This window comes from Oryzias latipes, chromosome 3 (assembly GCF_002234675.1).
Source record: "Oryzias latipes chromosome 3, ASM223467v1".
Lineage (NCBI taxonomy): Eukaryota > Metazoa > Chordata > Actinopteri > Beloniformes > Adrianichthyidae > Oryzias > Oryzias latipes.
The window spans coordinates 2,475,897-2,500,896 of record NC_019861.2 but is presented as its reverse complement, the minus strand read 5'-3'; the positions used below and the strand labels follow the sequence as shown (position 1 = coordinate 2,500,896).

Below are 25,000 nucleotides of genomic sequence, written 5' to 3'. Positions count from 1 at the left end.
GCTCCAACATGGCGGTGTCTGTATCACTAAAAACATAACCATTGACTTGACTTCATTTGGTTGGAGCCAGAGTAAACCATTTTCCATGGGTGACGTGACTCTAACTCGGTCCAGTTCTCATATACAGTTAATGGTTGAGATTGGATAACTGGATAGAAAATTTAAACCACGACTTCAAAAGTACGGCAGCTCTTCCAAGATTGTTTTTTAGTGAATCCAACCTTCACTAAACACGACCCAAACACGTCTGGAAGTGGACAATAGAGGCTGGACAGGAGCTCCTTCTGCAGAAGGCTGGAACATCAGCGTTCATGGGAGCAGAGATGGTCAAAGGGGAGGGTCTTCGCTCTGCTTTGTGGTCATTTCATGGATGGAAAAGCCTTCGTGGAATTTGGTTGATTGATGAGTTTGATTGACAGATTTATTAGCCAATGGTGACATTTGTTGACCTGCTGTGTTTGAAGAGTCTCAAAACTCATCGCAGGGATTTCTCTCACAAATGGGGAGGAGGGGAGGGGGGTTGTAAATACAGATTCTGCAATTCTCACGATCTGTGAATTCAAATTACAAGTGCACCTAAAAATGATGTTTGTGAAGCATCTATTGTGCATTCCTGAAACATTTATCGTGTTTTTGTGAAACAAAGAAGGACTTGTGCATTCGTAAAACATTCAGTGTGCATGTGTGAAACATATATGTACGTTGCACGTTTGCATAAAATTACAATTGTTTATCAGTGTGTGTATTTGTGACACAGACAGTGTGCATTTCTGATGATTGAGACAGAATAACTCAATCGTTAACTGTCTTTCATCATATGCTAGAATGTATTTGTGTTATTTTATGTCGTTTTGGCTTGTCCCTCCTCTCAAGAACCTCAGTTTCTGTCTGTTTCTCTGCAGGGGTTGGTGTTTTTCTGCTGACCTCGGCTCTTCTGTAACCTGTCGGGATCTTTCGTTTCACCCGCCGCTCCAACCTGAAAACCGCTGCCTGATTTGTCCTGCTTGGACAGTCAAACATGATGCCGTTAGGACAGAAACACGTATGAACTGCCTGTTTTCTGCCAGAGCTTCGTGTCTCACAGCGTTTCCAGGCCTGTCACTGATTCGTGCTTTTTAAACACAAACGCTTTGGCCTCAGCCTCACACCAGGGACAGGAACTTCCGGTTCAGGTGGATCTAAAAGGCTTTCCAGGTGACTTCTGTTGGAATCCTGGTTTACACCATCGCAGCTGCTTTCTCTGAAGGCGACCCGTGTTTGTGAAGCTCTGCCACGGGAATCTTTCAGCATCATCCTGTAGGCGGAAACTAAAATATCTCCATCATCTGTGCGTTTTGGAGTGGTGACACAGACGCTTGCTGGTCGTTTCCTCTCAGAGCTTTGGCTGTCGGACGGAAGGAGGGTGTCTGCAGCTTCCATGGTTCCAGTCTCCAGTCCTCACGCTGTGACAACCCACAGGATGTGGTCAAGCCTGCACCTTCTCTTGACCTTTGACCCAACAGCTTAAGATGTTTGACCCAGGTCAAGGCTGGGTTTTGAGCTCACGCCCCCTGTGGGCCACATGTGTTCTAACACCTTCAGGAGATTTCTGTTGGTGTGACTTTTGGCTCCACTCAACCTGAGAAATGAGTCCCAAATGCTCAGGTGATCAGCAACGACGGGTTGAATGTATGTAGCAATTATGACAACAACTTAAACAAATTCAAATATGTTGGGACATTTGTGAGGCCAGTAGGTGGGGCTGTTAAAAATATAACACCCTAATTATATGTTCCCTAATGTTGCAATGAAGAACTGAAACAAAACATTACCCTAAAGAGCAGTTTTACTCTACGTGTCCTGAGTGTGGGTGTTGGTGAGGGCAGCTTTGATCACCCCCCCTCCATGTCTTCTTCTTTTTTCAAAGTGTTATAGCGTTCTTTGAATTGTGACCACGCCCCCTTTTTATAAAGCCAGAATCTAAAAAAACCTGTGTTGTTCTCTAGGACATAGTTTCTGCAGAGCTGCAGGAGTTTGTTTAGAAATTTGCCTCCGAGTTGGCACAGAGCAACCCCGCCCCCCTTCCTGTCCCCCACCTGTTTACCGCCCTTCTGCTAGCCTACAGACCCTCACACCTTTTCCCCCCTCCTTTATTCATATACAAACCACGTTAGGGTGAGCAAACATTTGAAATGCGCGTGCATAAATAAAAATACAACCACATAAAAAGATGTAAGGGCAAGGCAACAATAGTTTTGACATATCTTCATAAATTACCGTAGTTTTCTTGTTTTTGTTTGAAATGCAGTTAAGATTCCAGCTCAGAGCAGGAAAACAAAGACGTTCATGGATCTATTTGTCTGCAGGTGGATGATCAGAATGGAGCGGAGCAGGAAGTTGTACCCCCCCCCCTGTATTTTCTATGTCACAAAAATGACCTTTTTAAAACAACATTGTTTCGTCTGTTCCCGATTAACAAAATACATAGAAGAGCAGGTTCGAGCTTAACTGTCAGAAAAATGGCACAAGAAGAACATGATAAAAACCGGATTTTCATCCGCGTGCGTCTCTAAGGATGGACACAGAAACTGGGTTTCCATGTTTGGATCAGTTTAGTGCGGGGAGGCGGTTATCCCGGGTTCGGGGACAGAGTCAAATCACTGGAATGTGTGAAGGAAACGCGCTAGAAAACAGACAGTGTGATGTGTGACACGCGCTGATCCGGTGGTTCTGCGTCTCACACACTTTGGGAATAACGGGCGGGTCCGTGCGCGGCCGTGCGCGGCCGTGCCGTCAGCAGGCGCACGCCCGGGTCCCCGCGGCTCCTCCTCCTCCTCCTCCTCGGGTCCGCCGGCAGGCAGCAGAAGCGCCGCGCGCAGCAGCGCTGAGTGGCTGACTTTCCGCGCCACGCCGCGCCGCGCCGCGCCGCGCCACGCTGCTCGCGTTTGTCCGCTCCAGAGCTCCTCTGTCGGTCTTTGGCGGGACGTTTCCCCAATAGTGGCGCTCCTCGGTCCTCAGTCGGAGGCATGGAGCGGCGCTAGGGGACAGCAGAACAGGGCAGAGAGGCGAAGGAAGGAGCCCCCTTCAGACGGAGCCGGAACCTGCAGGTAAAGGTGGGTTTCTGCTGTTTCTGCGCTTCGGAAAGTGACTTTGCAGTTTGTTCTGAGAGGCGCCGCAGCCTCCGAGAAGCTCTGATCCGTCTCTGCTGAGAGGGTTCATGTTCATGATCCCTAAGAACCCGGTGAGGAACTTTTGGACCATCTCAGAGGGGGAGCTGGGTGCGTGACGCACAGGGCAGAACAGCTGGTTCCAATCCCATCATGCAGCGGGCGTTTAGGCTGAACCAGATGGAGCCAGTACTCATTGATCCAGTTCTACTGGAGCAGAGCTTTGTTCCACCTGAACTGCGCAGTCTAACCTGTGTAAAGAATCCCTGCACTGCACACAAACTCCTCTGGGTTTGCATTGTTGGCAGCAGGAGCACAGCTGAGTGACCCCCCCCCCCCCCCCCCCATGGACCACAGCATCACTTCTGCAGCCTCAGCACAGTCAAATGTTAAAAAGAGGATGTTTTCTTCAGACGACCATACCTGAGCTTCATCATCATCATCATCATCCATCACTGCCAGGAACATCATGTGAACATTTCTCCTTTCAACAAACCTGGAGATCTGAAGAGTAGTGTTTAATTTTCTGCTGAGCCGTTCCGACAGGCTGAGACCTGTTTGGAGGTAAAAAATGAGTTTTCTTTTTGTCATTCGTCTTGCGTTTTGGTTTTGCTTCATCCTCGTCATTCAGAGCTCATAATTTGTAGTTGTAATGGTTTCAAAGAAGTGCATCTTCAGGATGCTCCTCCGTGCAGAGCGATGGAACAGTCCAGATTGTCACAGACTCCCTGGACTGAAGAAACAACAGAGACCATTCCACCTTAAATAGTTGTGATTGGCATTAAACACAGCCTGGTAGACAGTGGAATGACGGCATGCTTGTTCCTCCCAAATGGCAGGTGAGTGTTGTGCTTCTTTTTTGTCTCCAGAGTTTGGTTTGGTCTGGCTCAGTAAGACTTTTTCCTGGTTTGGATGATGACCAACATTTGAACGTTTAAAAAGTACATTTTTAGGGTGCCTGCAGATTTAAAGGACGTTTTGGACGCTCTCATTATCAACATGCACACAAACAATGAAAAGGGAAAAAACTACAACATGATAAACCCAAAAAAACCTGTTCTTCTAAAATTCCATTTAGAACAAGTTCTAAAGTTGAAAGCCAGTTCAAATAATCATCTTAAGCTCTTTGTGATCAATTAGCATTTTTTCCTTTTTGCTTTGCAGCACATTAACCTTTGAGCAAACTGGAGATGATAGACTGACATCACATCCTGGGAATTTTTCTTCTAATCTTTTATTTTTCTTGGAGGCACGTTGACGTTGATCCCACTCCCCACCCCACTCCCAGCGTTAACGTTGGGAGTGGGGTCATCTGGACCCCACAAGAGCACAAGGGTTAGTGTGACGTAAGGACGACAGTATCACCTGTGCGCCACAAGTGTGTGTGACTTACGTTACCCTCATGAATACACGCATGATGATGGTACGTTCCATTTTGGTGACTTCCCTTGAGGTGGCCTTACGAGTTCCAGGGGAGCTGCAAGACACACCTGTGCTCCCTTGTAGATGCGGCCGGTCCTATATGACCCTCCGGACAGCCCCAAAACCCACAGCGCATGTATGACTCAACCCCTTATATGGGTGCATGTGAGCTCAAACGGGGGTTTGACTGCTGCGCCCCCTTCCGTGCTCAGACATGATCAAGTGGGCGGTACCGGGCCGGCTAGCAGATCTGGTCTAGAGCACGCCTCAGAGGACTTTGCCTGTTCTGGTGTTCACAGTTAACACTCTGCCGCCGATTTGGAGCGCAGTTGGAGCTTTTCCAGTTGGTTTGCAGCAGGTTTTGATTGACGGCCGGCTAAACAAAGTAAGAAGAGTGGAAATGCTTTCATTAGCAGCCCCTTCATCTGTTTGAGAAGGAGGATCCTGACTGCAGAAGCGTCATGTGTGTCAGTGTGTTTTTGCTTCATTGCCTGCTCACTAGAAGCTTCATTAATGAATGCTGCATTTCCACAGCTCCTTTCATTTCTCACGCTGAGTTCCAGCATTTTACAGTTGGCACAGAAAGGACGTAATCTGCAGAACATGTTTTTCTGCTCGCCTCCCGCCCAGCAGGTCCACAAGCCTCGTTCAGAGAGTTCTGAAGTAAACGGGCGCACATGATTTTCCATCTGAGCTGGCGATTTGTGGTAGTTTGGGTGACAGAAAAAGCCTCATATCTCCGCCGCGCAGACTTTCCCCTAAGAAGTTGTTTAATTTGGGTGAGACCCAGTTGCTGAGGCGATGCCAGAATTTTGTGGAACCTCATACAACATCTACAACATGCCGTCTGAGCGACGGTGGACTGGCATTTACCTAAATGTCAGGTGTAAACACACGTGGGCGGATCATGTCATTTGCCCAGGGATTTGTAATTAATACTTGAGGGTTTTACAGTGAGCACCTGCTGCCTTTTGCCTGTGAATCTTACTTCAGTCTATAAAATCATTTCTGCTCTCTCAGTGAGGCGGACATCAGCAGCACCAGCGCTTCAGGCTGGGATCAGTCATGTGGAAGCGCGACGGCTGGGCGGGGTCAGAGGTTATGCAAATGAAAACTATTTTTAAGATCCTTTTCATTAAGTGACAGAAAAAGAAAAAGCCATTTGCCGGATTGGTTTTTATTTTATTTTTGAGTCAACGAACGCAGCTTTGTTGTGAAAATGAAAAAGGATTCCGGTTTTGACTTTTATTTTGAAAAAAAATGTTTCAGAAAAGCAGTGACCCGGAACAGGAGGGGTCAATCACGAGCGTACATGAAAACGCATTTTAGTTTCATGTTTCTGTTCTTGTTTGGTTTTATCTTCTTTGATTTATTAATATTTCCTGAATTTATTTGACATTTAAACAATTTTTTTTCCTTAAAACTAAAAGTTTGGTCTCAAATTTCGTTTCTCCCATTTTTTGTATGATTACATTATTTTACCTGCAAGGTGACCTTAAAAGCTTTTGCATTTGCAGAGACCCAAGAACCTGAATGTTTTCATAGCGCACGTCTTCACACAGCTTTTGCAAAAGCCTGAGACTGAATGTTTTTCTGCCTCTGAAGGTATTAGCTGTGTTTCCAATACACACATACGCACAACGTTGTAAAAAAATCTAGAAATGCAGAAAAAACACAATTTTGCAATTATGCTGTTTCAATTAAATCATTTAAACTCAAACCGTTTCATTTAACAAGTCATCTGAAAACGCGTTTGCGTGCTGGAATGGAAAGTCAACTCGCTCCGCCGCTCAGCGATGATCTTATCCGTGTTGTAGCATTGCCACATATGTAAATATACGTTTGGGATTGTCTATTTACTGAAAAGAAAAGAGAAAAATCAGTATTGACATTCCTTGGTTAACCCTGGTTAATATGGTCCTGTCTATATGATTATTTCTATGGAGTTTATGTTAAATGGATAGCAGGGTACAGAAACTACATTATCAGGAGACTCTGGACTACAAATATGGTTACCTGGGGAGTTTCTGTGGCCCAGGTGAAAAAAAAATTAATACGAGGAAAAGGGGGGTGAATGAGAGAAACACAGGAGCTGACAGCCGCAGGATCAGTACATGCCGAGGATTACCGTGACGTCGGAGAGAAGTCCAACCGCGTAGGTGTAATATTCGTGGATTTATTTCTGCAATCGGGTGAACACACATGCATGGAATGACTGAAAACCTCATCAACGGTGGACAGAGCTGGTAAGCTTCCACATCTTGCGAGTCGCTTGGATCTATTCCTTTCATATTGTAACGACCCAGTTGGTACGTCACAATAGCCAAACTGCCAATAAAGTGGCTTCATTGGAGAGCTGTCCGTGCCCCATACGCCGCACAACCCTGGACAGACTAAGAGAAGAGGAAATAGGCAGAGAAGCAAAGTCTCCTTTTCAGCATCAACGCCTATTTAATTGAACACACCACAAACAGGCTAACAGCATGGAGGTCACTTGTGTTCCCAGCCCTCTCACTCATGGTTTTCACATCAAAATTCCCCACTTCCCATGAGTCTTAGGGGCTAACCCCCAGGTCGCTACAATATGGAGGGTGGTGGACGCCAAGAGAGGTGGTGACTTTGTAAATAACGAACTAATATATAAACAAAACTTTGGTGTATTGGGAGAAAGACTGGGGAAGCTCATGTGGGGTTGAATACCTGAGACTGCTTATAAACTTGAGTCACATTATAATAATAATAATAATAATACTAATGGATTGGATTTATCTGCGCTTTTCAAGACACCCAAAGCGCTTACATTGTGTCCATTATTCATTCACTCCTCATTCATACTTGGTGATGGTAAGCTACGGTTGTAGCCACAGCTGCCCTGGACTGACATTGTGCTTCCTAAATTACCAGAAGCACGTTAAGTGGCCTATTCCATGCAAAATCAACCCTTTTGAGCTTTTAAGTGTTTTGTAATGTTCATTCCTCACTCTAAATGACCACAAAGTGGTATTTTGAGCCATGCATGCATTTCTATGTATTCCTCTAAAAATCTGCTCTCTGAACACCAGCACCTCCCAACCCACGAAAACAAGCGGGTCTTCGCATTGTGACATCACAAAGTGAGATCAGCACTTTCCAGGAAGAGTCTGTGCTGCCAGCCCCGCCCCCAGACTAACAGACACACCCACTTTCTCAATGGAGCTAGCGGTGATCGGCTAGATGCTTTCTTTTTCTAAGCACAATCTGCACATCCGTCTTTGCAAAAGTTCGTATGTTGTTTGTTTTTGTGAGAAAAACGCAGAATCCCTGCTGAGGCTGCCTCTTGGTTGTCGTCATGAAATGGGTGACACCCACAAGGAGAGAAAGGCGGAGCCTCAGAGATGGAGTCGTCTTATTTCTGTGTATGAAACATTTGAGACAAATCAGAAGGTGACATGTATACTGAGGTATTTGCTCATCTTTAATATTGTCATTTCGAAAGTGTGATCAAGAGTGTCCAGAACTCAAGCAGACCATGGTATGAAGTGATGGTTGCCGTTATCAGAATCCTAATGCATGTGTGACGAATGCATACTCTGAGCTTGCAAGGAAATATGGGTTACTAATAACTCAGATATACCTTGTTGCAGGTCTTACAAATGAAATGTGGCAGCATTTATAGTATCATTAAACATAAAATGGTTGGCAGATATTTTTACCCCAAGAGACCATGTCATTATACTTCAGATTGGAAGTATCAGGCTATCCCCTTAACATGTGATAGCACAATTGGTTCCTGAAACTTAATAGATCTTTCTTCAGGCTACAGGCACAAAAGGCTACAGGCCATCAAGCTTGATATCCAACTATGCATTACTTGGGGGCTCTGCAGTTTGTCAGTGATGGCAAGGTCCACTCAGACTGTCCTTCTCAGAAGCCTCTGTATGGAAAGAAGTGCCACAAAGGGTACAGATGTCAAATGGCCCATTGGTATGGATAAGATTGTCGTGCTCTGACAATCAAGAAGAAAGTTCCAGAACCTCCAGTCAATGAAACCCATAACTTCTTTCACAATTTCCCACACTAATAAACAGAAGACAAGAACCCTACAAAGAAGAGCTGGAAAGAGAAGTGAAGAAATGCCCATTCCTCTGAAGCATTATGTTCAGTTAGTTAGTCAGTAATGTTTTTTCCTAATAAACTAGAAGGCTTAAAATTCCCTACATCACAAAGGCATGTCCTAAAATGTAAAGTCATTTAATTCTCCCATGTTCTGGTAATGTTGTTGTTTGTATGTCAACAGGCATCTGTTATTTTGATTAAAATTGTCAGTAACTATCATATATTCAACAAACTGCTCAGTTTTTTGCGGTTCCTGGAAAATCAGAATAAAATGACGTAGGCAGTTATTTTAAGAAGGTGACGGTATGCTATTGGCCCTTTAATGTTAGTAAGTTTTGGGTGTTCACACTCACATGTAAAACCTAGCACAGATTTTTTTCAGGACCTGTTACTCTGGAACATTAGGAAGTGTCAGATCTTAAACGTTTGTGGTGGTAGAACTAGAATCTGTGTTTCAATCACGTCCACCCCACCATTGTCCCTGGTCCCCAATACTTTAAGAAGGAACCTAGATTTGTGTTTGTTTGCTTTTTTTAGGTTAAAGAATGAAGAAGAAAAAGATCATAAAAAATATATCTTTTGAAGATTTTAAAGGTTTTCCCAGGACAGGGAGATTGATGTGCTTTCACAGGAATTCAATGTGAATGTTGTCAGGCTAATGCTTCCACAGAGAAGAGCCTTGGTGCTTGAGTGTCAGTATGCTCTTTGTTAGACGCCTCTGTCTTTCATTATTTAGCTCTAATTCTAAATGGAAACCATGCTATTTTGATTTTAGCAAGCTTGTTTTAGAGCGCTAATGCTATGTGTTAGCATCAAGTCCAGCTCTCATAGGAGAGATTTGTTTAAATTAGTTAGAAAGCCTTTGTTGTCTCTCAAATGGAGATGAAATCAGCTTCACAGCCGTGGGAGTTCATCACACAGATACCCGGACAGAGGAAAGACACTGCATGTACCCACAAGCATCCTTAGAGGGCCTAGATCCCGCTTTTCCTAAGCCTTTCAGAGTAAACGATATACATATTATGATCAAATATTACCTTTATTACCTTTATTAAATATTCTTTAGCACTAAAGAATGTTTTTATATGAAATATAAAAAGCTCATTTTCCTACTAGGAAGTAAGACGACCCGATCTCTGAGGCTCCGCCTTTCAGCCATTTCATGGCGTCATCCTCTGGTCGGCTTCGGAAGCTTGTCTGCGTTTCTCCCACGAAAACAAACAACATCCGAACTTTTAGAAAGATGGATGTGAATATTGTGCCTGGAAAAACATTGCTAGCTCAGTGGAGAAAGTGGGCGTGTGTTCGCTTGGGGGCGGAGCTGGCAGCACAGACTCTTCCTGGAAGGGGCCGTTTTCGTGGTGTTGGGAGGGGCTGGTGCTAAGCAAGCTGGTTTTTCATGGAATGGGCCCCTTTAACATAAGAAGACCCTTATGACCCTTTTTCTTACACCACTCGCAGTTTATTTATTTATTTGCTTATTTAAAGAAAATCTACCAATGGGGTAAGAATTTATGAATTATTTCTAAGAGACCTGTCTTTGGAGTGTTCTGACTATAGTAAAATGGGTGTCCATTCTAGGGCCGGTCCCTCGGCACGTCTTTAAAGATGAGCTGAGGCCTGACCAGAGCTCCAGGCCTGACCAGAGCTCCTCTAGGGCCGGCGTCTGGGGGTGGGAGCCTGGGCTTGCTCCGGGGGGGGGCGACGCTTTCTGGCTCCTCTCTCTCTGTGTGGGGTGGGTGGTGCCGGGCCTGGGGTGTCGGTGCCTCCGGGGGTGGGGCCCCTGGGCTGGGTGGCCCTGGCCCCGTTGCTGGGGGGGCGCTGGGGGACAGCTGTTTGACCACCGGGGGACAGTCTACCAGCTGTCCCCAACTTACCCCCTTCCTCATATAACCTCATATTAGGGTGAGGGGGTGGGGGGTCTAGCCTGCGATGCGCCTTGGGGGGGGCTACTTGGCAGTGGCCCCCCTCCTATGGTTGCCGTATGGAGGGGGCCCCCCCTCTTTCGGTTTTATTTGCACCTTAGACATGTAGGGTCCTTGGTAGGGGGGGTGCTTGGACATCACTGCAAGCAAGCAGCAGATGTCCTCCTGGCACCCTACCCGCCAATTTTAACCGCACCTTAGACATTTAGGGCCCCTTGATGGGGAGGGTGAGGGGACACCACTGTGAGTAATCAGGAGATGTCCCCCTAGTGCCCTACTCGCCAATTTTAACTGCAGCCCCCTTAGTACACACACCCCTCCCCCTTCAATATATACATTCCAACATATACACACACACATGCACACACACACCCTCTCAAACACACATACACGCACACACATTTTGCAAGGAAGGTGGGACCTGGGTCCATCTGTCCCCTACCCCTTCCCTGGTGGAGGGTGCGGGCCCCTTGGCGATGGCGGCCGTGTCCCTTGGGTGCCGGCTCCCTGGGCCCGGCGGTGCTCTCTCCGCACGGTGGGGGGGTTCATATTACACCTGAGCCGGGGGTGTTCGTGTCCCTGGGGGGTGGCTCCTGGTCCTTGCCCCTGAGCGCTGGGCCCCGCCAAACTTCCAACATGGCCGAGCCTGGTCGGGCCATATTTATAACACCCCTTGTGGGCCACCCTTTTTTCCCCGGGGTTCCCCCCTCCTGGGCGGGGGCGGCGGGCTCCTGCCTTGCTCCTCCCTGGACCAACCGTGGGCCGGGTGGGTGGCTGCCTGGAGTGCGGAGCGGGTCTCCCTTGGGGGGTCCTGGCTCGTACCTGGGGTTGGGGCGGGGGGATGCCCGGAACTCCTGGGTGGTGGTGGGGTGCTCGTCTGGGGCTGTGGGCGTCCTTCTCCGGTGGGGCCCTGCGTTGGGCTCTTCCGGCGCGGTGGGGGGGCTGCTTTCCTGGCTGGGCTGGGGCGGCGCTCTCTTTCCCTCCGCGCCTCCCTGCTCTCTGGCTCTGGGGGCCTCGCGGGGGTCCTGCTGGCCCTGGCCTGGGTGGCGGTCTTGGTCGCCCGGGGGCGGTTGTTCCCTGCCTGTTCCCGTGTGGCGTTGGGGGAATTCCGGCTGCCGCTGCTGCTGCGGCGGGGGTCTGGGTGTGGGGGTGGCTGGGCGCTCCTCCTCCTTCTTTTCACATTCCACCATCCATTTTAGAAGAACATAAACACTCACCTGAGCACAGGTGTTAGCTCACCTTTGCACTTATAGTTTGCATGATTGAATGAATGAAAAATTTCACACTAGTTGGTTTAAAGGCATAGGTATGCGTGTGTGAACACTATCTGTTTTGTGTACATGTCGACAGGTGGACATTTTTGCAGCTAGCAGGTGTGTTGATAATATTTGAGTGTGTGTGAACAGGCCTCGCCCTTTTTGTACTACATTTGAACTGTACCGTAACGATAAACAACCAGTAAACCTGTCTGCTCTATGCTGCTTCATGGTCTTACCCCCCCCTTTCACTATCAACCCCCCCCCCCCCCCTCTGACATCCCTCCCTCTTCTTCCCTTCTTTCCTTTTCCGTCCGGTCCAACACCAAAGATTTTCAAACATGGTTGAAATGAATTAAAGTTTGGCCTCAATTACAAAAGGGGTTTATTCAGACATACCTCTGGTTTGTCTGAAGATTAATAACCCCTCTTGTTAAAGTAAAATATGTCCAACACAAGAGGCCCTCAGCTCTCATCTGCCTGCCTAGCTGTTGGACAGGACAAGTTAAAAAAAAAAAAAAAGATGAGCTGAGATGCTGATCAGCCCACTTGCTTTTTCAAGGTCAAGTGTCTTGAAGAGCTTGGTGAACAAGCTTGATTAACATTTTTTTAGGTGTGTATCCATTTGGGATGTCACTTTTCCTTGAACCGATGTTACCATAGTGAAAGAAACCTGGAAGAGCATTTTCAAGTCTCCAAGAACAAGCAATGATGTGTCTGTCTTGCAGTGAATTACGGTGAGGTTCACAGCTACAAACAAATGAACTCTACATAGAAGCTCATTCACCATTTAAATAGCAACAGATAAAGTGTGTTGCTATTATTCACCATTAATCATCCGTTTGCAAACACAGAGGAAAAAATCACCAATGGTTGGAGGGAATCTCCCGTTGGTATAAATCCGTCTTTTAAGTAGGATTCCTGATACTGTCTATTAAATGTAGCTTTCTTTTTTTGGGAGTGGAAGGCTCCTCTTCTGTCTCCTGGCTGGGCCTTTTCCACTTGGCAAAGAAACTTTCCAAAGACGTTTGTTTTTCATTCATTTTGCTTGTTCCTGGGTTTTATTTTAGCGGTATCCTGTCACGTGACCGAGACGAGTGAATTGGCCTGCGTCAATAGTAACATAAACTGATGGAACAGAGAATCAGGCAATTTTTCAAAATAAAACATCTTTCAGATTCTGTAATAGATAAAACGGAAGTAATGTAAGTTATTTATTCTTTCTGTGCGGCCCGGTACCAAAGGACTGGGGGTTGGGGACTGCTGCGCTACAATATGTTTAAAATTGAAAATAGAAGTAAATGTGTGCATTTAATGCAATTTCAACACTTTTAAAGTACAATAAGTTTGGATTCTTTTTAATAACATTGTTATGCTGTTGCTATTAAATGATGAGTATTTCTTAGCATTAATGTGACTTCTGGTGCTGCGTGGTGGTTTTGCTGATGGTCTAGTCTGGTTGATACGTGGTGAGTTTAAGCTTCATGCAGGCGTTGAGACTTTCATCCTTTAAACGTGATCGTAGGTTGGTCTGAATGTTCTTTAGATGTGAGAAAGACTGCTCACATGCAGACGTACAGCCAAACACACACTCGCATGCTGCAGTGTGTGGACGGGCAGCGTGTTGTAAGCTTTGACAATCTGCGCATTTCCCCTCGCTGCCTGTGCCCACTACCCCTCTCTTTCCTCCTCACACATCCCTGCAGATGTACGCTCCTTATCAGAGACAGGAGAAGCTGCAAGGATGGCAATTCGCAGGTTCCCCGCTGGTACAAACTCTGTGAAATAATAGATAATAGTAAACTGATTGCGGCGCAGATTTTTTTTCTCCAAGCACCACTACTACTGCGTGGCATCGCATTGCGCCCGGGAAGGACCGGTCTAATGAAAAAAAACATTTACAATAAAGATTTGTCTGCGAGCCAGATGTGGCCGATCAAAAGAGCCCAATATGGCTCGGGAGCCATAGGTCCCTGACCCCCTGCTCTACGAGAATGGACAGGCGATGTGCCAGGACTGTAAAAGACAAATGAAGTGATTAATGAAAAATAAAGTGTCTTTATTGATTATGACAGAGAGACTGAAACAGTAAACCACATGCTGCAGCTCATTCAGTGTGTGGTGCAGTCCTCACCTGCCACTTTCTCGTGTATTTAAACAAGACATTTATAAATTCACTACTTTAAAAAAAATTTTTTTTTACCAAAGACAAAAGTAATCTTAGAATAGACATGTCTAAAAAGAATATGTGATTTTTATGTTTAAATAAAAAAAGGATATTCATTTGATCTGTTTTATATATTTTTAAGCTATATTGTGCAGGTGAGCCTTACGGCAGGTGAGGCTCCTGCAAGTCACTGGCGTCTGAAAGGATCAGAATAGTTCTGCAGCTGCAGGAAATGGGTCAAAGAAGTTAAACCTTTCCCTTCATGTCTTTGTCTTTCTAAGATGCAATTGAAATATTAAACCAAACAGAAAACTGAGCATCTTTTGTTCATTCATAGTAGAAAGTCTGTTATCTGATAGCAGTGGCTTCCATGGCCTGACTGAAAATGATCACATTTTTGCTCTATGTCTTTGGAAAAGTAGAACATAACCTTTAGAATGGAGCAGACATCTGTATCTCTGTGGTGCACAGGTGGGGTTCAGGTGCAGTCACAGTGTCCTCTGTAAACTGTGGCCTTTGTAAAGACTTTTTACAAACAAAGAAGCTGAAAGCTGAAAGGAAACAGCAGGTCTCTGAACGGCTTAGTCACAGCTGTTGTCGAGTTGTTGGGTCTCCGTTGTCACCAAGTAAGCTGAATTGGACTTGTCTTTTGCCATACAGTTGGTATTTTCAACTCAAAATCCGGAATTCCAAGATTAGAAGGCAGAAGGCGGAGTGGAAACCGGCATGATTGTGTTCTTTTTAGTGGAGAACTGCTCTTTTCCTGCTTCTGGTTTATCTCCACCCGGAGGCGCAGCAACAGGAAGTGCGTTTGTGTGTTTTGGGCCGAGGCGTCTGTGGATTCTGCCATCTGCGGGATCAGAGTCAAACCTGAGGACATCTGAGTGGCATCCTCCCATCAGCCCCGAGGCATTTACACAGGGAGAGAAGCGGCGATTAAACGAAGGACGCGCAAAGCCTTGAATGCGTGAGAGAGTCCACAGACAAACACAAGCTGGGAGGAAGGAGGTGGAAGACAAGCTGTTGGGCATCCAACCCATCCCTCTATCACTCGTCTCCTCACTCTCCCTACATTTGTTTTTGACTCTACTGCCCCCCCCCCACAGCCTCCATGTGGCCTCCTCCTGCTGAGGCCAACATCTGTTGGGAGGAAAATCCAGATTTGCCTTTCAGATGATTGTGGCAGGGAATCCTGAGGCTTTCTGACTGGAGCTGTTTGAAGTTCCTCGGCTGCTGTGTGGGGAACGCAGAGGCGCAGTGAACCGCTGACAGATCATGGTGGGTGGACGTAGGATGCCTTACAAAACATTTTTACTTATTATAAACATGAAGTTAGCATATTTTCTAGAATAGTGGCTAGAATGGGTTTCAAACCACTAAATCCATTTCAGTCAGACTTCACTCACAAGATCTTCATTGAAATCCGTTTTTCTTGAAAGCTGTTTATTTTAGGGAGAAAAAAACAACAGTTTTTCCTTTGAAAGGTTTAGTTTATGAATGAATTTAAGTTCAACCATGTTCAGTTTAAAAAACTAGAAACGGTTTTTGAAGCACACATTCAATAGTGAATGGCATCGTAGTTGGATCGAGTCATGAACTTACAAATACAAAAGCTTAATCTGGTTCAAGTCTTTAGCAGTGATAACCAGCACTGTCAAATATGCTAATTAGGTTATTTTTGGCAGCTTTCATTATGTTGTAAGTCCTAAATGTGTCGTTCAAGAGAAAATAATTTTAGTAAAACAAACAAATTACAAAACCCTTTTAGTCTGGATGTGTGCATCATGTACCTATTATCTGGTGTGTTTTACAATTAAATTATTCATGGTCCAGGTGAAATGTTGCTTTGCAGAAAAAATATGAATAACGATTAGTTTTATGTAGTTTTATTTAGTTTTTATCATAGTTATATGATTTTTGTTTGTTCATTGATAGGAAACTTGTCCTGTTAACTCAGTGTCAAAAATCCGCCACAGGGACACAGGCATAAACATCGAGTCCCGAAACATCAGTTGTCCTAATTTACGCATACGTATTTAAGTTTATTTATTAAACTAAAATAAAATAGAACTTTTGAGAATGCTAATGATCCTATAACGGGGAAATTATCTTGTCATTATAACTTGAAAATTAAATAAACTACCTCTGTAGTCGGCTAGCAGTCAGCCTACTTTAGCCCTGAGTTAGCTTCCTTAATTGAGTTATTTTCCATTCATTTTCTGGACCCACTATATGCTGTTCTCTGGGTCATGGGGATGCTGGAGCCTGTCCTGGCTACTGTTGGTCGGAAGTGAGGTACACCTGGACAGGTCCAGGAGCTGGAGCTAGCGTGCCCGCCTTGTCTGTCCCGGGAATAAACTGGCGAAGAATAAAATAAATAACAACAAGAAACCTCCCCACTTCCCTGTCGCCGTTTGCCGGCGAGCAGACGGGAGAGCGGTGGCAGCAGGGTTCGTGTTTTTCTCATTTTATATCAACATTCTCTTATCATCTCTTTTTTGGATGGACATGGAATTTTTCACACCTAATAAGAGGGATGTCCGCTGCTTTTTTTCCCACCACTTCCGGGTCTGGTGCTCTGTGTATCGATCAGCCGTTGTCGTCTGGGAATGACGAATGTGTCAGGACATGGCTGTTATAATCTGTTTCTTTTTTATTCAACAGGGCTACCTTCCAGGGGATCAATAGTATTCTAAAATTCTGTTTTAGTTTAATAGATGAGGCTCAAATGCTCACTCTGTTGCCTCAATGTTTCAGGACTCCATGTGACCCCGTGACGTATTGTTTAAAGTTTGTTAACCTGGAAAATTTACCATTCAAGACCAGCAGGTCTTATTCAAAACAAAGAAACATCGTATTCAAAACAGGCATGTAAACGTAAAACTAATTGCTGTGTTCATATTTTTTATTTAAGTTCTCAGAAAATATTAATTTGTGCACAATGGATCCTTTTTTCATTGACTCTTATCTAACCCCAGACCTGTTCGTCACCCCCAGGTAACCCAAACAAAACAAAATGGCTGCTGTGGAGATAAAGCAACAGATTAGTCACCGTTTTGAGAGAAAAAAAACTATGTTTTTGTTTTTTTCATGAATTTGTCACATGGAGCTCTGGCCAGGGTGGAAGAGGGAGATGGGGGAGAATGGGGGGCATGTGACAGCTGCTCAACCAGTGAGTGAAAGGGGGCTAGAGTGGGCAGCGCCTACAGTGCTGCTCATTGTTCTCATTCCCACACTTATCTTCTAAACATATTACAGACCATGAAAAAGAAAAATCAGCATTTTCTTTCTTGCATTTTTCTCTCTGATGTGTCTTAACTGGGGGGGCAGACCCACGGCAGGTTGGCAGGAGTGAAGACCTTTGCCTCACCTCTTTGTGTCAGAAGCTGGGACTTCACCCAGCAGAATTTAAAGCAGCAGAATTTAGAAAGTGAATTCAGGAAAGTTCCCTTCGCAGAAGAATGTACCTGTGGACAAGTATGAGCTCCCACCACTGAGCGTGATTGTTCCACTGCCATAAAGAATCAGGCAAAAGGGAAAACCAATGCAAAGACTTTTCTACGCCTCAGTTAGCGATGCACATTCAAAACGGGTCAGTTCTGAAAACTTTCTGCATCCTGGCTCAGAGCAAAGATCCTGCAGTTCTGTTCAAGTGATGTCAGTAAAACAGGGAGGCATTCAGACAGCTGGACAGCAGTTTCCCTATAATGGAACCTTTATTACAGTTGAGAAAAATATGCTGAAGTTCAAAATCGCAGTATGGAAAGACAAAATACTGTAGAAAAATGTTCAGAGAAAATCTTAATGCTGTTTTGATGGGAAATTTGATGGCTTATTCTTCCACAAATATAAAATCTGTCACAAATATGCCTGTATGAAAACGTTCTATCTACAGCTTGACCTTGTTTATTAAGGAAGTTTTGTTCTAAAAATAACCTGCAATAGGTGAAATCCACAAATTAGGATTACAAGTTTTAAGGCTGGAACACAAACTAAAAACTTTTTAGACTTTTCGCAGACAGACATGAACTTTTTCACACTTTTCTCTCTTGTTCAAGCTCTCAAACCTTCGTGGAAAATTAAGACCAGGATCATAGAATGAAAACCAAATCTGGTCATGTTCAATAAATGAATGTAACTCTGACAAGCTGAACACTTTTTATGCAGGAGGAACGGCAAGGAGGAGACTGATTGACGTAGTCTCCAGCCAATCAGGGTGCAGAACACAGTTCGCTGTGTAAAAACCAAAAAAGAAAACACGCAAAATTGCACCGGAAAAAAACCCCCAACAAAGAAGCTGATACAGTGAGGGAACTCTGTACACACAGCTCAAATAATCTCTTACAGCAAAAATAAAAGTGAGGCGGCCATATTGCTAGAGTTTACGCAACCTAACTCTCACCAATCAAAAAAGCAGGTCTCTATGCAAAAATTAGAATTGTTAATTAAGTAAAAATATCTGGTTTTAAAAATCCTCTCCACCAGTTGTTTCTTTTTTTACGGGGCTATGTGTACGTTTATTTTTTTTGCGTAGGCTGCAGTGTTGTCCTGCTTGTTCAATATTTGCAGTTTCATGTATTTTTTTTTTCAGTCATGTGACTGAAAAATCATCACAAAAGCCCAGACAACTCAAGACACCTGTATGAGACTTTTGCATCTGGTGGATGTGCTGCAGGGATTTCTGAGGAGGGGGAACGAAGATGACCCGTTGGCTTCTTTAACCAGTGAGCAACAGCTGGTTCCACCGGTTCCTGAATGGCTGTATGGAGAAATGTCATCAGCGGACTCAGAAGAGACCAAAAAATATCCCGATACACTGAGGAAGATAAAAGTTATCATCCGGATGAATGAATGATGAAAGAAAAACGGCGTCTTCTGGATGAACCTCTCGCTCTTAACTGATGAAGGACGAAGCACAGGCTCCTGGTTTTAAGGCCCAGAGTGACACTCCTAATGTGCGTTATTATGTTAATAGAATGTTTTACAAAGCATCAGAAATGTATCATAAGAGTTTTTGATGAGTAAGGATCGTTGATGGACATTCTTCGGCAGCGGCTAGGGGTGGTTATCTGTATTCACGGGTGTCTCCAGTCCCTAACACCTGTGAATATTGGGAGAATACTGTACTTGATCTATAAAGGCTAAATGTCCATGCACTATGTTACCAAAAGTATTGGCTCACCCATCCAAATGATCAGAATCAGGTGTTGTAATTACTTGTTCTGACCACAGGGGTATAAAATCATCTCTCAGGCTTTCAGACTGTTTCTAAAAACATTTGTGAAATAATGTTCCGTTCTCTGGAGTTCAGTGAATTCCAGCGTGGAACTGTCCTAGGAAGCCACCTGTACAGCAGATCCAGTGGAGGAATCTCCTCTCTATTAACTCTTCCACAGTCAGCTGTCAGCTCTATCAGGACAACATGGAAGAGTTTGGGAACAACAGCAGCTCAGCCACCAAGTGGTCGACCACGTGACCTGATGGAGAGGAGTCATGGATGCTGAAGCTCAAAGAGGTCAATGACTTTCTGCAGTCAGTTGCTACAGAGCTCCAAACGTCATGTGACCTTCAGGTTAGACCAAGTCCAGCACGCGGAGAGCTTCATGGAATGGTTTTCATGGCCGAGCAGCTGCATCCATCCACACATCACCAAGTGAATGCAAAGCGCCGATGCAGCGGTGGAAAGCACAACGCCACTGGACTCTAGAGCAGTGGAGACGCCTTCTCTGGAGTGGTGAATCACGCTTTTCCATCTGGCAATCTGATGGACAAGTCTTGGTTTTTTTATGTTGCCAGGACAACGGTTTGGTGGAGGAGGAATCATGGTGTGGGCTTGTTTTTCATGACTTGGGCTCTAAATTCCAGTGAAAGGAACTCTGAATGCTACAGGATACCAAAACATTTTGGACAATTCCAAGCTCCCAACCTTGAGGGATCCGTTTGGAGCGGCCCCCTCCTCTTCCAGCATGACTGTACACCAGTGACCAAAGCAAGGTCCATGGAGACATGGAGGACAGAGTCTGGTGTGATGAACTGGACGGAGTCCTGACCTGAACCCCATAGAATACCTTTGAGAAGAATTTTAAGGTCCCATGTTGACGTGCTGAGCACAGTGAACAGGAAAATGAAAGCATTCCTCACATTCTGAAGCAAAAAGACGGGATTTTAATGCACTTCTAAATCTACAGTATAAGTTTTTAAATGACTTTTACCTTGTGTTTAAGAAATCAACTACTATTGTTTTACTCTAAAAAGTGTTTTTATTTTATTTTTACCTCCAACTCTGTTCCACCTTAAATCAGATCCAGACTCCTTCAGTGGTGTATAAGACAGAAATAACTCCTGGATGGAGGCCATCAGACCTTTGGGGGGTTGGTATAAAGCGCCCCTTCTTTGCTACGCTTAGCTTAGCTGGAGACAATGCTAGGAGGGTGTTTGTGCTTTTTCTGCAACCTAATTAGCATTTATTCCCATACTGTCTTCTGAGCACAGCGGTGTGCATGTGACTCTCCTTATCCAGCCTTCTAACACCACCTTAAATTGTGAAGGGGATTCGAGCTGGGGAGTCTGCCTGCAAACATTAGTCTGACTCCAGCTTAGAATCAAACAAGCTTATGCATGTAGCTCTAGACATTACATGAGGTAAATGACAACCTGCACTTTCAAAGTTTAGGAGAGCCGCTTTCCGCCGCTACATCCATGTCTCTGTGACCCACATTCGTACAAGAGGGGAAAAATAAAAACTAGGGGATCTATTTATTCTTTTCTTGATGAAAAACATCATTAGATTCAGGATGCCTGAGCTGGCTGCTTCCCCACACCGTAGCGGCATCCAGCCAGCGGCCCGGATGCTGGTGTACGTACCAAAACTGTTTGGCCTGCAATAGCCTGTGACTAATGATGATGTCACACCATTTGATAGAGAGCCACTGCAGAAAAAAAAAAAAAGGTAAATGTCAAATACTTGTAAAGCGCTTTTCTACCTTCCTGAAAGGCCCAAAGTGCTTTACAGTCACAGACCCATTCACATGTTTACACGCAGATGGCGGCTCCGCTGCCCAACACTGGCGGCAACCTGCCACCAGAGGCAAGATGGGGTCCAGTGTGTTGTCCAAGGACACTTTGTCACATGGGCAGGTAAGGCAGGAATCGAACCTGCAATCTTCCAATCAGAGGTGGACTGCCCTAACACTGCACCATAGCGAGCAATATTGGAGCTATTGAATTGTATGGCTTAGATCCAGATTCCAGCTCAGATGAGGAAAACAAATACGTTCATGGATGTACTTGCCTGTAAGTGGATGATCAGAATGGAGCAGAGCAGAGAGACTGTGGCCCCGCCCATATCAGTTGCTGCATCCCAACTCAGAGCTTTTCAAATGGCCCGTTTTTATCGGCTCCTGATCCATCACGATTTTAATTAAGAAATACTCAAAAACGCACTTTTTAATCTTTGATCTTTTTATGTCCCTTTGATGTTCTGGTCAAGGTCCCCCAGCCGGGAATTGAACCGGGGCCTTCTTGCTGTGAGGCAACGGCGCTGACCAGTCATAATGTAGAGAGGAAAAGGTCACTGCTGCTGATGCAGAGATGCTGCAGTGCATGAGACGGTGTGCTAGAGCGTCCAAAGCTTTCTTTCTAAAGCCAAACAGACATCTCATCATGTCATGTAGACTCTGCCATGTCGGCGCCACCATGCAGACCCCGTCATTCAGACCCCGTCATTCAGACGCCGTCATTCTGCATTTTGTTCAGAGCAGCTGCATTATAGGAGGAATGACAGACTGCTGAACACCTTTGGGTTGTCGCCTCCACTGAAGGAATTCTCATTCTACACTAAACATAAACCTAAATTACAGTTCAGATTTAAAACACAGTTCAGTGTTTATTACTGTAATTTCTGACTTGTGGGGGGTGGGGGTGTTTTTTTTTTAACCTAAACTCAGGAGATTTTATGAGCGTTCAACTGTGTCCATTATTAGTCTCTTTTTTTGAGACTAATAACCCACTGTAACAATTTCTGCATTTGTTTGGATTGGATGGAGAAAACCAACATTCCCGTCCCACTGACGTTACAATTGTCAGAGGAGAACACTAGAATGAAACGGTGAGTCTTCAAAGTAGATCTGTGAACAGACAGTTCACATAGAACAGGATCCTTGTGTGACCGTGGAAACATTTGACTTCCTCTGTGCCTTTGACCCCAGGACTGTGTTATCTTACCGTCTCTGCTTTTATCGACCTCCTTTCAGTTGTTTTTTAGAAAGATCTCGCAGCTTTTCTAAAATGACATAATGGAGCTGCCCTGTAGCTGCAGAGGCTGTAAGAAAACCAGGGTGAAGCGTTTCAGCCACAGTCTTTTTGAGCAGGGAGAAGCTGGCCATCTGGGCTAACTGAGAAACCAGCCAGGAATGGTGGTGGGGGCAGCAGTGATCAGGGAGAGGACCAAGAACCCTGCATACCCCCCTCCCTTAAAAAAGGCCCAGAGCCAACGAAGCAGCTCTTCATCTGTCAGGGTTTCATGCCCATGCAGCTGTCCAGAAGCTGCTCTCAGGAAAGAAAGATGGAAGATGGCAATCCAATGTTTGATGACAGACGTCGGTCTTGTAACGAGGCATGGTGGTGGCTGTATCATGTTAGGCTGATTTTCACATTTAGATTGGGTAAAGTTATTGTATGAAGTTGTATTGAGATCCTTTGAGGAAGTTGATTCACACAATTCTCCTGTTTGATCAAAAACTTTACAGTGCTTTAGGTCAAAGCAAATTAGACATCCACACATAAAACTAGATTAGATTATTTTGGATTCAATTAGATTAGATTAGACACAATGTGTGGTGGTGCTGTGGTTAGCGTTCTTGCCTCACAGCGTGTGATGGCCCTGATTCAAATCCCAGCTGAGTCCTTCCTGTTCTCCTGGTTCATGTGTGGGTGTCTTTGTTTTCCTCCCACAGTTCAAAAGCACATTTCATAGGTTCATTGGTTCCTTTAAATCTCCCCTTTAAATCTCACCTTAATGTCACATAGCAGCTACGTACAATCTGCGCATGGTCTTTCGTGATACATGCGTGACATACGAGATTCAAAAGTGTTTCTCGCGTTTATGATTCTTTGCTATGTGCAGTGTTTGTCGTGTCTCAACTTAGGAGTCTGTGCATGAATTCAGTTTGGAGCTGTTTAAAGACTTTGGTTGCTTGCAGTTCATGTGCAAGTCTCATGCGGGGCAGTGTCTGGTGCCGTGCAGAAGGCGGGTCTGTAGCTTAGTGACATTTTCACAAATGTTTTACAAAGGAACCATATCAGAACCATGGAACAAGTACAAAGAAACCACACAAAAGCCGACGTAAATCTGTACTTCATTGATTTTTCCTCCCTTTGATATTCAGAGTGCTGAGCAGAAATCACATGGCATCAGCACCATGGTCAGCACCCGCCGTGGGACCTCTCAATGCTTTGTTTTAAACAGTCAGATTCCCCTGATCCGTACCAGTTCTAAGTCAGTTCTAAGACAGACATCTAAGAGTCCCGCCGAGACGGGAGAAAGTAGTATTATAGCAAAAGGTGGCTACTATGAAGAACTACAATATGACATATTTTCAGCTGTTTCACACTTTTTTGTTATGTATATAATTCCACATTCATGTGTGACTGTGACATGTGTGACTCTCCAATTTTCATAGTCATGAAAATAAAGAAAACTCTTAGAATGAGAAGGTGTGTCCAAACTTCTGGTCTGTACTGTCTCTTACATGTCATATTTTGCAGCACTAGAGAATGCAGTTAACCACTTACACATGGGTGACAGCTGGCTGGGGAGAGCGGGGTTTGATCCGCCAACCCTTTGGTCGTTGGATGACCTGCTCTAACGTCTGAGCTAAACTGCCACCCAATGTTTGAAATGTTTGAAAGAAAACCAAAAATGTTTGAAAATGTGTGAACATGATTTAAAAACATCACAAATCACATGATCCCAAATCAATCGCGTCTGTCCTGCACTGCTTTCAGAACTGACCCATGGCATATTTTCTGCATGATAGTTTCACCAGTATGCACGATGAATGGTCTCTTTTTGAACTTATGTCACATACATGGCATTCCGGACATCATCCGTGTCTTCCATGCCTACAGATAGACAGACACCGCTCCGCTCCATGAAGGGATAGGGCTAAAAACATTTGGCGGTAGCTCCTCCCACACGCGTCTGGGGCGACAAGTTCAGGAACACATACGCCAAGAAGAAATTCACAGCACGTCCAAATGATGGCGGCCGGTGCAAGTTTGATGCGCAAATCATCATGTTTGGTGTGAGTGCAGCATAAGTAGTTTTTTTTTCTAGAGCCTGGAAGTGCAAAAATTACGCTGGTTTTGTGTTTGACGAAGCCATCAAAATGTCAACTCTGTGCTGAGTTGTCAATGCTTCAAAATGCGGGAACATGATTTGAAACATGGTGTATCACACGAGTCACATGATCACACGTCAATAAAGTTTCTGTCCTGCACTGGTTTTAGCTTTGCTGTGCTTTAGACATTTCAAGGGTTTGGACTGATTGAGACGTTTTGGAGCAAAACTCTTTGCAGAAAAAGATCTGCCTTATGGAACATTAACATTGTCTCATCAAATATGGCCTGTTAGGTTAAGTGAACGCACTCTGCTGTCCAGACAATGGCTTTCTAAACTCTTTTGTGGAGCAGAAGCTCCAGCAATCACAATAATGTATGTATGTGACAGGATTTAGAACTTATGCTGAAACTTACATTAAAGGTAAAATACGGAAACAGCTCTGTTTAATGATTTAGATCAAATTTAAACAAAATCCTTTTAATTCTCACCAATTTAAGGTACAGCACTCTTAGATACCAGTCCCTCATTTTGGGGTTTTGGTGTAGTCGCCAGCAGTCATTTTAGTCATTTTAGTCTTTTTTTTTTTAGTTTATGATACTTTTGTGTTAATGTTTTTATACTTTTATGAATGTTTTATTTGTTTTGTG

General features: G+C 44.7%; 1 protein-coding gene across 4 annotated transcripts in view; it reads left to right on the top strand.

Annotated features, from left to right (window-relative positions):
* Nucleotides 1-2,841: 2,841 nt before the first annotated feature.
* Nucleotides 2,842-25,000, top strand: part of shank2 (SH3 and multiple ankyrin repeat domains 2) — a 314,619-nt gene continuing 292,460 nt past the window's right edge. For all 4 annotated transcript variants that reach the window (XM_023950566.1, XM_023950561.1, XM_023950563.1 and 1 more), the window contains exon 1: nt 2,842-3,092. The gene's annotated coding sequence lies outside the window, so the exon portion shown is untranslated. The remainder of the gene's footprint in view (nt 3,093-25,000) is intronic.